The sequence below is a fragment of the Zalophus californianus genome, chromosome X, assembly GCF_009762305.2.
Source record: "Zalophus californianus isolate mZalCal1 chromosome X, mZalCal1.pri.v2, whole genome shotgun sequence".
NCBI lineage: Eukaryota > Metazoa > Chordata > Mammalia > Carnivora > Otariidae > Zalophus > Zalophus californianus.
In genome coordinates this window covers 83,974,713-83,986,060 of record NC_045612.1, presented here as the reverse complement: position 1 = coordinate 83,986,060, position 11,348 = coordinate 83,974,713, and the positions used below count along the sequence as shown (strand labels likewise).

Below are 11,348 nucleotides of genomic sequence, written 5' to 3'. Positions count from 1 at the left end.
TGTGACTGCTCTCTTTTAAAAAAGAAGAACCACAACTCCTTTCCAAACTGTTTTTACAAACACACACACACACACACACACACACACACACACACACACACACACACACCCCTCCCTTTCAGAATTCAAGGTATTTCTTTAAGTTAGGCCCAGTTGAATGGAATATATGAGTCAGCTTAAAAATGTATTCTAATTTAATTACAAAAAGCTACTTGCTCATCAGGGTATTCTTCCTTTCCTTCATTTCCATATACTACCTGAAACACTCAACTGATAAGTTACGTAGAAGCAAATAATAAGAGAAATCACACACACACAACTTACTAGCTACATTAACGGGAGTTTATGATTCTATGGGCTTCATCAACATAACTTTCCTATCACAAGAATCTGTTGCCTAGGAAGATAAAAGTTGAAAAATAACTTTATTGTCCATTGCAGGAACTACCTGAAGATCCATCAACGCTTCAATAAAAAGTGCAAAATGACATTTTTCAACCCCAAGAAGCTTTGAAACTTTGTCTTAATGTTCTTGCCTTGCTGTATCCACCAAACCTAAACCATTCTAACACTTTTTTTACCCAATCTTAATCACACCCTCCCCCAACATTGAATGACCTGTTCTACACCAACTTCGAAATCTGAATAAATATCTCTTCCAATAATCTGCTAAGGCTCTGTCCAGGTAGTACTTTCCCCGACAGTGTTATTCAATAAAGTCAACTTTACTTATCAAGTTGTTTACATGATATTTGGGAAGCATAATATATGAGCAGCATAGACACCATTACTGAACACTAACGTGACAGTGGACTGGGCTTAAATCTCAGGACCAATATCTACAGAAGTTTCTGAACCGAACACTGAATGACTGCAGATACATACAAAAAATTAGTAAACAATCCAGTGATTTAAATGTGCAGTTACACGGCAAAAAAAGCAAAAAGCTATTAATGTGTTTTCACGCAGAGGTGAGCAAATACATTCAAGTATGACAGAAAATCCAGAGCATAAAAGGAAATGAATAATCAAAACGAATAAAATAGGTATTAAAATAATTAATATCTATTTTCATCATTGTAATCTTTCTGATAAACTTTGGGCACTAATGGTGATGTGCGGCTCTCTGTCCCCAAAGTATCAGGCTGCATAGGAGAGATTGGGTGGTGTGCAAAACAGACCGCTCAAGCCCCTTTTCTTCTCCTCCGCTGACGCGCGGGGCTGCGAGTCTCTGCAGCAGCATAGGTGGGAAAACCTCAACCCACCCTACACGCACCCAAGGCTGTGCGCATGCTCCTTGCTGTGAGCGAACAGTGCGCGTGTCCTTGCTGTGAGCAACTGTTACTGGGCATGCGCATTGCTGCCCACGCTCTGCGAGCTGAGGTGAGATCCATCGAGGCGGCGTGTTCTTTGTGCGGTGAGCTTTCTCGCTAGGAGAATTCAACTGGTAGGTCCCCAGATCAGTCCTTCCAGGAGTTTAAGTGTGAGCGAGAATGGGGAGGGAGTCAGTGGGCCGCGGGCAGGTGGGGACGGTAGATCTGTGGCGTCCTAGGTGGAAGTGGCGAGGAGCTAGCGCCCTTCTCCTCACAGGCGTCGCGGCCGCCATGGCGCTCGTCCTCGTGGTGGGGCCAGGGCAAGTGAGGATGGTGGGTCGAGGAGCGGAGGGGAAGACGGGCCAAGGCCCGGCGCGGGCGGGGCGGGGCGGTTAGTGGAGATCTTGGAGTCCTGGAGCACCTGCAGCTGCCAGCAGAGCACGGAGTCCAGGATCCTCTGTGGGACCCGGGGCAGGGAGCCGACAAGGCGGTATAGAAAAGGCCAGGTAGCGGGGAACGCTGGGGGCTTGAGTGGGTCCGCGAGCTTTGTCGTGCACCGTGCGGTGGTCGAGGCAGGAGCCGGCCCGTGGGTCTGGTTTGCGACTACACGCCTGAACCCTTGGAGTGCGAACACAGACCGAGGCCGTATGCAGAGGATTGTTTCTTTCCCTGCGTTTCAGCCAAACGTTATTTAAGGCGGTAAAATGAGCCTAGTAAATGGGAATGTGACCAAAGCAGTAGTGACTCAGGTTTGAATGTCCAGCACTGTTTTCTCAAATACCTTTATAGTGGGGAATGCAGGCGTGAGGCTAAGCCTCGTCTTTAGCCTGTCCATAAGGCGATTTCACGGCCAGCCTGGCTGATGTAAATGATCTTGCAGCCCGTGTCTTTGGTGTGACCACAGCTTGTACACTCTACTGATGGTAGGTTGGCTCTCAGAGTGTTTTCAAAGTAAAAAAAAAAAATTTAAGCCTTTGGCCTTGGTTGGACGTGGTATGCCTCTCCTTTAGAGTACATTTTCCAAATACCGGTATTCTCCTTTCAGGGTGAGCTATGAGTGCCCGAGTCAGATCCAGATCCATGCAAAGAAATGATGATCCAGGGTCTAAACAGCAGGTGGGTGTCAATACATCCATGTTGGATGTTTTCCATTACCGTCCATTTATTGCACTGAAAACTTTGCTGAGCTGCAGGCCTACAGATGCAGTGATAAAAGCTCCTCTGCTGATAAAGGGAGGGAAACATTGAACCAGAAGGCTTCCATATTTCTGTTGCCCGTGTAAATACACCCTATGGCTACTTTGTCATGCTTATTAACGACAGATTGTGCATATCCATCCCAGCATAGTTTACAAGAGACTCCAAAGTGCTTGTGGCGACCTTTTGTTGGAGTAGCTGCTCTGTGGAAAGAGTCACTTTTAAGAATAAGCGCATAGAATCATGATGTGGGAGTGTCTTTATGATTATTCTTTATTTGATATCAAAATGTATAATGTATGTTTATACTGTTAGCATGTATTAACAACCCAACTTTTTATTTGCCCACATACACACACCCACACACACACCCTTAGGAGCAGCAACCCAGTGATGAGCAACCTACAAAAAAGGAGGCACCACCAGAGAGTCAGGATATTCTACCTGACCAAGGGAAGGAAGTTGAACCAGGACCTGTGGCACAAGGTGAAGGGAAAGGGAAGGAGAATGACTGTGGGGGCAGGGGGTGTATGTGGGCATCATGCGTTATGACAAACCATTACAGGAGGAAAGAAAACATTGGAAGAGACTCTCAGTCATTTCCCGAAAACGGGTTGAAAATGTGAAGAGTGTATAGTGTGCAGCTTCCTGTACCTTCACTGTACCGAATTTCCCTTTTTCCTCGAGAATTAATCGGTGTGCTTGAAAATACTGTCCTCTCTAAATTAGAGGAAAATGTTTAACTACAAAACTATACATCGCTTCCCTAGTTTAATTTGTTCTTCTTAGAACATTTTTGTGTGTCCTTGTCACTCATTTCATCAAAACCGTAAGCACTAGTCAACAGCATAGGCAGAGTGCTATGTCAACATATCCTGTAACGTGGAATAAAGCCAGTTTGCATACGGTTGGGAGCCCCATTTTATAAATGAGAAAACTAAGGATCAGATTGTGGCTTGCCAAAGACTGCTTGACACATGGAGATATACCTCGTAGGTCAGTACAAAGTTTGCGTTCTTGGGGAAGCTGGCAGGCTCAGTCGGTAGAGCATGTGACTCTCGGTGTCGGGGTCGAGAGTTCAAGGCCCATACTGAGTGTAGAGATTACTTAAAATAAGCAATTTTACAGAGGTTTGTGTTCTTCCTACCATCTGTGTTTCTTACAAACAAGTGAATGGTTTTGTATCGAATGCTTAGTAGTCAAATGTGTCTGTACTGTAAAGTAGCTTATTAGTGGCACAGGAATCAGTCCAGTTCAGTGGAGCAGGAGAGAGACTCCAGAAAAGAGCTCAGTGAATGATAGCCACTGTCTGATTAATCATTCAGGAAACTGGCATTAGGGTCACTACATTAATATGATTTTTACGTGGCCTTAAAAGGTGTTGAAGTACTTTTACGATTAGGAAAATCAAAAGGATCTTAAAACGATCATGAAATAAGAAATGAATGTCTTCCAAATGGAACATCTTCATCAAGTACTTGTAGTGAATTATTGACACCGTTCAGGCCATGGAGTGTGTTAGGAATTCGCTGTTAAGAGGTTTCCACAATACGACTGACGACAAAGTCCATTAATTTCTTTCCACCCTACTTGTCCCTACTGTCTCATTGCCAGACAGAAGTGGGGCTGTTAATCACTACTGTTTTGCTGTTACTTTTGCAACTTTGCTCTATACATGACTGCTTTATCCTAAGTTATACATAGAAGGACTTTGCACTTAAATCGAACGGGTAAAATTGGACAAAATACCCTGCAGATTGCCCTACTACCGAATGGATGTCACTAGTATAGGATTTGTTAGAGGCCCACGAATACACTCAGCTTATCCTTCAGAATACTACGTTGTACTTTTTAAATAAAATCTTATCCGTGGTGTAGACTTGATTTCCCACATGTAGCTGATGCTCTCTATTCTAAGAACACTGTGGTAATAGAAAGGAAATGAAGTGCAGTGGGCTTTATCTTTAGAATGTCCCTTGAAATAAAGCAAATCGTACTACAGGAAAACAAGGGTGTGAAATGCATTTTCCCATCACATTTTTTTATCACCCTAGCCTATAGGCTTTTATTGGTTTATATTTCATATTTACTGCTTAAATCGATTACCTTTGTGTTTTAAGGACAGGACCTGGAAGCTGATCTCCAGGAGCTGCCTCAGGCAAAGGCTGGGGTTATAACTGAAGATGACCCTGATTCAAGGGGCCAAGTCTACCCATCTTAGAGCCCATTAAAATGCCGGAAGCAGGTATGTTATCCAATGACAGTGCAAAGTATGAGGGTCTTTTCCTGAATATTATATCTTTACGTATGCAGATATAACTTTAATGATACATTTCTAACAGGGGTTGCATATGAAGATTACTTTCCCAAGTAGTTCAAACATCCTGCCGGTCTGACTTATACACAAGTAGAGATAGAAACAAATTGGGTCAAAGCCTTATTAAATCATACAATATGAAACCATTTTCTTTTTTTGAGTATAAATACTTCAACGAACTGCTAATAATATTCAGAACCTTCTGTAAGTTCTGCTTTTATCAAACAAAGAATTCATTTGGATTGAATATCAGTTTGTATGAAATATGCTGAGGAACTGAGGTAGGTTCTACCCGCGGCTGAAATATAACATGTGTGATTTTCTTACAGTCCCTTAACTTCTGAACCCATCTTTACTCATATATATATTGAATTGAATTCTGATATATTACAATCATTTTTAATGCTGATATTTGTATTCTGGGGTTCTGTTGGTTACATAGAATACAAAGATGTTGCATTTTGCATGATTTTTTTTATCAGATAACATCTTTGGTCAAATTTTAACATGTGAATTGAAATTTGGCTGCCACCGGGAACAACAAAACACAATGGTTGCTGTTTCTGTTTCTCTATGGCGATCTGGACCCCTATTCCAGTTTTTGGTTTCAAATGTTTGTTTAATTTCTATGTAGTGAACGCATAGTGAAATACTGGTTTCAGGAGTAGAATTTAGGGATTCATCCCTTACCTATAATACCCAGTGCTCATCACATCCGGTACCCTCCTTAACACCCATCACCCATTTAGCCCATCCCCGACCCATCTTCCTCCATCAACACTCAGTTTCCTCTCCATAGTTAAGAGTCTCACGGTCGGCTTCCCTCTCTCTTTTTTTCTGTCCCATATGTTCATCTGTTTTGTTCCTTAAATTCTACCTATGAGTGAAATCATGTTATTTGTTTTTCTCTGACTGACTTTTTTCGTTAGCATGATATACACGAGGACTTCCAGATCATTGCAAATGGCAAGATTTCATTCATTTTCATGGCTGAGTCATATTCTGCACACACACACACACACACACACACATACACACACACACACACACACGTCTTCTCTATCCGTTCATCGATCAGTGGACATTTCGGCTCTTTCCATAGTTTGGCTATTGTTGAAACTGCTGATCTAAACATTGGCGTGTTTGTACCCTTTCAGTCTGTAATTTTGTGTGCCTCGGGTAAAAACCTCATAGTGTAACTGCTGGGTCACAAGGTAGTTCTATTTTTAACTTTTCTAGGAACGTCTATACTGTTTTCCACAGCGACTGTCCCAGTTTGCATTCCCACCAACAGCGTAAGAGGGTTCCCCTTTCTCCACATCCTCACCTACATCTCGTTTCCTGCTTTGTTAATTTTACCCATTTGACAGGTGTGAAGTGTGTGACCATATAATCTGTTCGAGAGACTGGAAAGCCATTAAGGCCAACACCGTTAAGGCAAACGGTTACCCTACTGAATCAATGACGTAAGGGAAACACTAGCTGACAAAAACAGCTTTCCGCTTAACCAGAACAAAGAATAACTTACATGTGGTCCTCATTGCTCTACTCCCATCACTTAAGCAGTAACCAACTTGGCATTATTCCTTCGGCATCATATATTCACAATATTTTTTCACGTTGAGGCCTTTAAGTGATACTTACGTGTACATTTTTGTTTTTCAGCTCTTTGCATGTTGTTTGGAGTTTTTGTAAACCTGCATTCGCCTTTTGCTCTCCATTTTAAACTACCTTTTAATAGGCTCATTTCATTTTGTGTGTTGTGAACCTGAACTGTCCTTTTGTAGTGTTGTACCAATAGAAAGTGGGGTGTGTTCAAAAAATATTGGTAAAATATACGCTTGGAATTCTATCTTATAAAATGAAAACTATAATGTCCTTCCTGTACCATGAATTTAGTCGACATACGATTCTGCTGAGTAGTATTTCTAACTGTTACATCTACCTTACAGGTGAAGGACTACTCCAGATTTAAACAAGGACAAGCTGAAACATGCAGACTACTCTTATGTGGGGTACTTCACTGTTGTAGTTCTCTCAATAAAGTGTTACAGACGTTCCACAAAGAATCTTTTGAAATCTGTGTTAAACTTATCCCAAGTAGGGGGTGCCTGGGTCTCAGTCCCTTAAGCAGCTGACTCTTGGTTTCAGCTCAGGTCATAATTCATTGGTCATGGGAAGGACCCCGAGTCTGGCTCGATGCTCCTCAGGAAGTCAGCTTGAACGATTCTGTCCCTCTGCTCCTGTTCCCTCCCTCCCTCCGTTCCTCCCTCTCTCTCTCTCTCTCTTAAATTAATAAACCTTTAAAGGAAAACTTATTCTGAGTAGTCGATGCTATCAAAATTAGGTCACTTTTTGAAATGTTATAGTCCGATTGAGCTGATATACACAGATATATCTATACATTGAATTTCTGTCCAGCAACCGTGCTACGTATGCTTTAATAAGTGTACATCGACCTCCGTTTTGAGTTTCAACAGACACAATGACACCATCTTTGAACACTGACAGTTTCTCTCTGCCATTTTAAACCTTTCCCCTCTTTTTCTCCTTTGACAACATTGGACAGACCCACCCAGTACAATGTTGAAAGAACTGACCATGATGGACAGCCTTGTCTTATTCCTGATGAATTAGATAATATTTAACATTTTGTCTATTTACTGTGATGGAAAGGAAGTTCCATTCTTACTCTCGTTTACCATGAATATTTCTATTGAAAATATGTTGACTTCCAATAAACACTTCCAGTACGTTTATTCAGATGAGGGTAGGATTTCCCTTGATTAATCTGTGAATGTGATGAATTAGTTACATATTGTCCTATGTTTAAACCAACCATACATTACCGGGAGGGCATGGTCATGATATATTATCTTTCTGAATACTCTACTTCTTAATAATTTGTTTAGAAGTTTTACGACTATCCTCATGAGTGTCATTAGCAGACACTTTTATATACTGTCTTGGATATTGGTATCAAGGCCATACTAGCTTCATAAAATGAGTTGGTATGTAAAACCTCTTTTCCGCTTCTCTGGAACTGAAGACTCTGGAAGGCTGGGAGTACCGTAGGACTAGACTTGCCCGTGTTCAGCTGTGTCTGGATCGCCTCTCTCTTTTGCAGTCGGACCCTCCCTAAATGGCAGGTAACTGAAGGGACACCTCCAGGTTCCCATCCTTTGAAATTTTGTGAGGGGCCCATCTTCCCTGCAAGACACCTCTAATGATGCTGTCACTCCAAAAGCTACCTGCTCCAGTTTCTATACTCTTACACGAATCTTCTATACCCAGAAAGCTAAAGGTCATGGCTCCGTTAACTACATAATTTTGATCTGTGCTGTCTGATTGTGAATAGCTGGCCAACCTCGACTTCTCTCCCGTGACGAGCATAGGTCCATTTATTGGGCTTTTTAAAAAACAAGAGTTAGTATTAAAACTCTTATTTATGTTAGCCACTTCTTTCTCCTGGTTTCCATACATTTATAACCTCATTTAATCTTCACAAAAAGGTGGGTCACAGTGTACCCAAAACTTACGTCTCACTCTAATAAGCAGTAGATTTTGGGATTTAGTTCCAATTTAGATGTCCTTGCTCTTTCTCAAAGGAAATACTCCTGAAAATGTTGGCCAGGAAAACTGACAGGTACATGATGATGATACTGGTAATCTGATGTTTACATAAAAGTTTATAGTAATTTCTTCTTATTTTTCGAGGTGAAGGTTTTGTGTTTTGTTTTTTGTTTTTTTTTGTTTTTTTTTTTTTGACTTGGGTTTTATCCTTCTTTTGAAGGAAAGGTTTTCCAAACTGTGGCACACAGACATCACACAGTTTTTCAGATGAAATCACTGATTTGGAAAGAAAGATTTAAATTTAAGTATGGGGGACAGGTAATACAAACATTTCAATTCTTAATATACTAGCACACTGAATTTACAGTGCTATAGAAAAATATAACTCTAACCCTAAAGCAAATTGGCGCAGTTTATAGAGAGAAGTGTAACTCATGTCACAAGCTCCATGGCAAAAGAGAAACAAAAACAACAGAGATCTCCTGTAAAATTTCTGAACTTTCTTGAATAGCTTTTAAAGGTGGGATCCCTGGGTGGCTCAGCTGGTTAAGCCGGTGCCTTTGGCTCAGGTCATGATCCCAGGGTCCTGGGAAAGAGTCGCGCATCAGGCTCCTAGCTCAGCACAGGGCTCCTTGCTCAGCATCGGGCTCCTTGCTCAGCATCAGACCCCTTGCTCAGCGTGGAGCCTGCTTTTCCCTCTGCCTGCCAGTTCGCCTGCTTGTGCTCACTCTCTCTCTGACAAATAACTAAATGAAATCTTTTAAAACACTCTTAAAGGCAGAGACATAAGCCATTGCGATAGGTGTGATATCTCATTGTAGTTTTTCATTGGCTTTTCCCCGACGATCAGTGATGTTGAGCATATTTTCACGTGTCTGTTGGCCGTCTGGATGTCTGCTTTGGAAAAATGTCCATCCTTACCTTCTGCCTATTTTTTAACTGCATTCTTCATTTGGAGGGTGTCGAGTTTTATAGGCACTTTATATGTTTTGGATAGTAGCCGTTTATCAAATGTGTCATTTCCAAATATCTTCTCCCATCCCACAGGTTGCCTTTTCTTTGTGTTGTTTGTTTCCTTAGCTGAGTAGAAGCTTGTTAATTGATGAAGTCCCAGTCGTTTATTTTTGCTTTTGTTTCCCTTGCCTCAGGAGACATATCTAGAAAGAACGTGCTAGGGCTGCTGTCAAGGAGGTTGTGTTCTACTCTAGGATTCTGATGGCTTCAGGACTCACATTTAGGTCTTTGATCCATTTTGATTTATTTTTGTGTATGGTGTAAGAAAGCGGTCCAATTTCATTCTTTTGCGTGTTGCTGTCCAGCTTCCCCAACACCCTTTCTCAGAGAGACTGTGTTTTGCCCTTGGATGGTCTTTCCTGCCTTGTCAAACAGGAGTTGACCATATAGGGGTGGGTTCCTTTCTCGGTTTTCTATTCTGTTCCCCTGATCGATGTGGCTGTTTTTGTGGCTGTGCCATCTTGTTCTGATCACTACACCTTTGTAATATAACATGAAGTCCAGAATTGTGATACCTCCAGCTTTGCTTTTCTTATTCAAGGTTGCTTTGGCTCTTCTGGGTCTTTGGTGGATACATACCAATTTTAGGATTATTTGTTCTTGCTCTGTGGCAAATGCTCGTGGTATTTTGATAGGGATGCCATTAAATGTGTAGATTGCTTTGGGTAGTATAGACATTCTAGCAATATTTATTCTTCTAATCCATGTGCATGGCATAGTTGTCCATTTCTTTGTGTCATCTTCAGTTTCTTTCACCAGTGTTCTATAGTTGTCAGGGTACAGGGCTTTCACCTCTCTGGTAAGGTTTATAACTAGGTATTATGTGGTTTTTGCAATTGTAAATGGGATTGACTCCTCAATTTCTATTTGTGTTGCTTCATTGTTGGTGTATAGAAATGAAACGGATTTCTGTACCTTGACTTTGTGTCCTGTGCGTTTACTGAATGCGTGTAACAGTTCTAGCAATATTTTGGTGGAGTCTTTTGGGGTTTCCACATAGAGGATCGTTGCCTTCTGCAAATACCGAAAGTTGGACTTCTTCCTTGCCGGTGTGGATGCCCTTGTTTCTTTTTGTTATCTGATTGCTGAGCCTGGGACGTCTAGTATTTTTTTATTTAAATTTCATTAATGAACATGTAGTGTAGTAGTACTTTCAGAGGTAGAATTTAGCGATTCATCTGTTGCATAGAACACCCAGTGCTCTTTACAGCAAGTGTCCTCCTTGACGCCCCTCACCCAGATATCCCATTCCCCCCACACATCCCCTCCTGTAACCCTGTTCCTATAGTCAAGAGTCTTGTATGGTTTGTCCCTCTCTCTGATTTCCTCTTATTTTACTTGTCCCTCCCTTCCCCTATGATCCTCTGCTTTGTTTCTCAATTTCCACATAGGAGTGAAATCATATGATAATAGTCTTTCCCTGAAGGCCTTGTTTCGTCTAGCATAATACCCTCTAGTTCCATCCATGTTGCGGCAAATGGTAAGATGTCAGTGTATTGATGGCTGAGTAATATTCCATTGTATATATATATATACACCACACTTGTTTATGCATTCATCCATTGATGGACATCTGGGCTCTCTCAGTATTTTGGCTACTGTGGCCTTTCCTCCTATAAACATTGTGGTGCAGGTGGCCCTTCAGATCACTACGGGTGTATCCTTTGGGTAATTACCTAGTAGTGGAATTGCTGGATCGTAGGGTAGATCTATTTTTAACTTTGTGAGGAGCCTCCCTACTGTTTTCCAGAGTGGCTGTACCAGCTTGCATTCCCACTAGCAGTGTAAGAGGGTTCCCCTATCTGCCCATCCTCACCAACATCTGTCACTTCCTGACTTGTTAAATTTAGCCATTCTGACGAGTGTGAGGAGGTATCTCATTGTGCTTTTGAATTGTATTTCCCTGATAGCGAGGGATGTGGAGCATTTTTTCA

At 41.6% G+C, this 11,348-nt stretch overlaps 1 long non-coding RNA gene across 1 annotated transcript; it reads left to right on the top strand.

The window, feature by feature from the left end:
• Nucleotides 1-1,348: 1,348 nt before the first annotated feature.
• LOC113930141 lies at nt 1,349-6,900 on the top strand. The gene is made up of 5 exons (XR_004819845.1): nt 1,349-1,447; nt 2,359-2,429; nt 2,888-2,996; nt 4,631-4,755; nt 6,780-6,900. It is a non-coding gene; the product is annotated as an uncharacterized LOC113930141 (long non-coding RNA).
• Nucleotides 6,901-11,348: the final 4,448 nt, after the last annotated feature.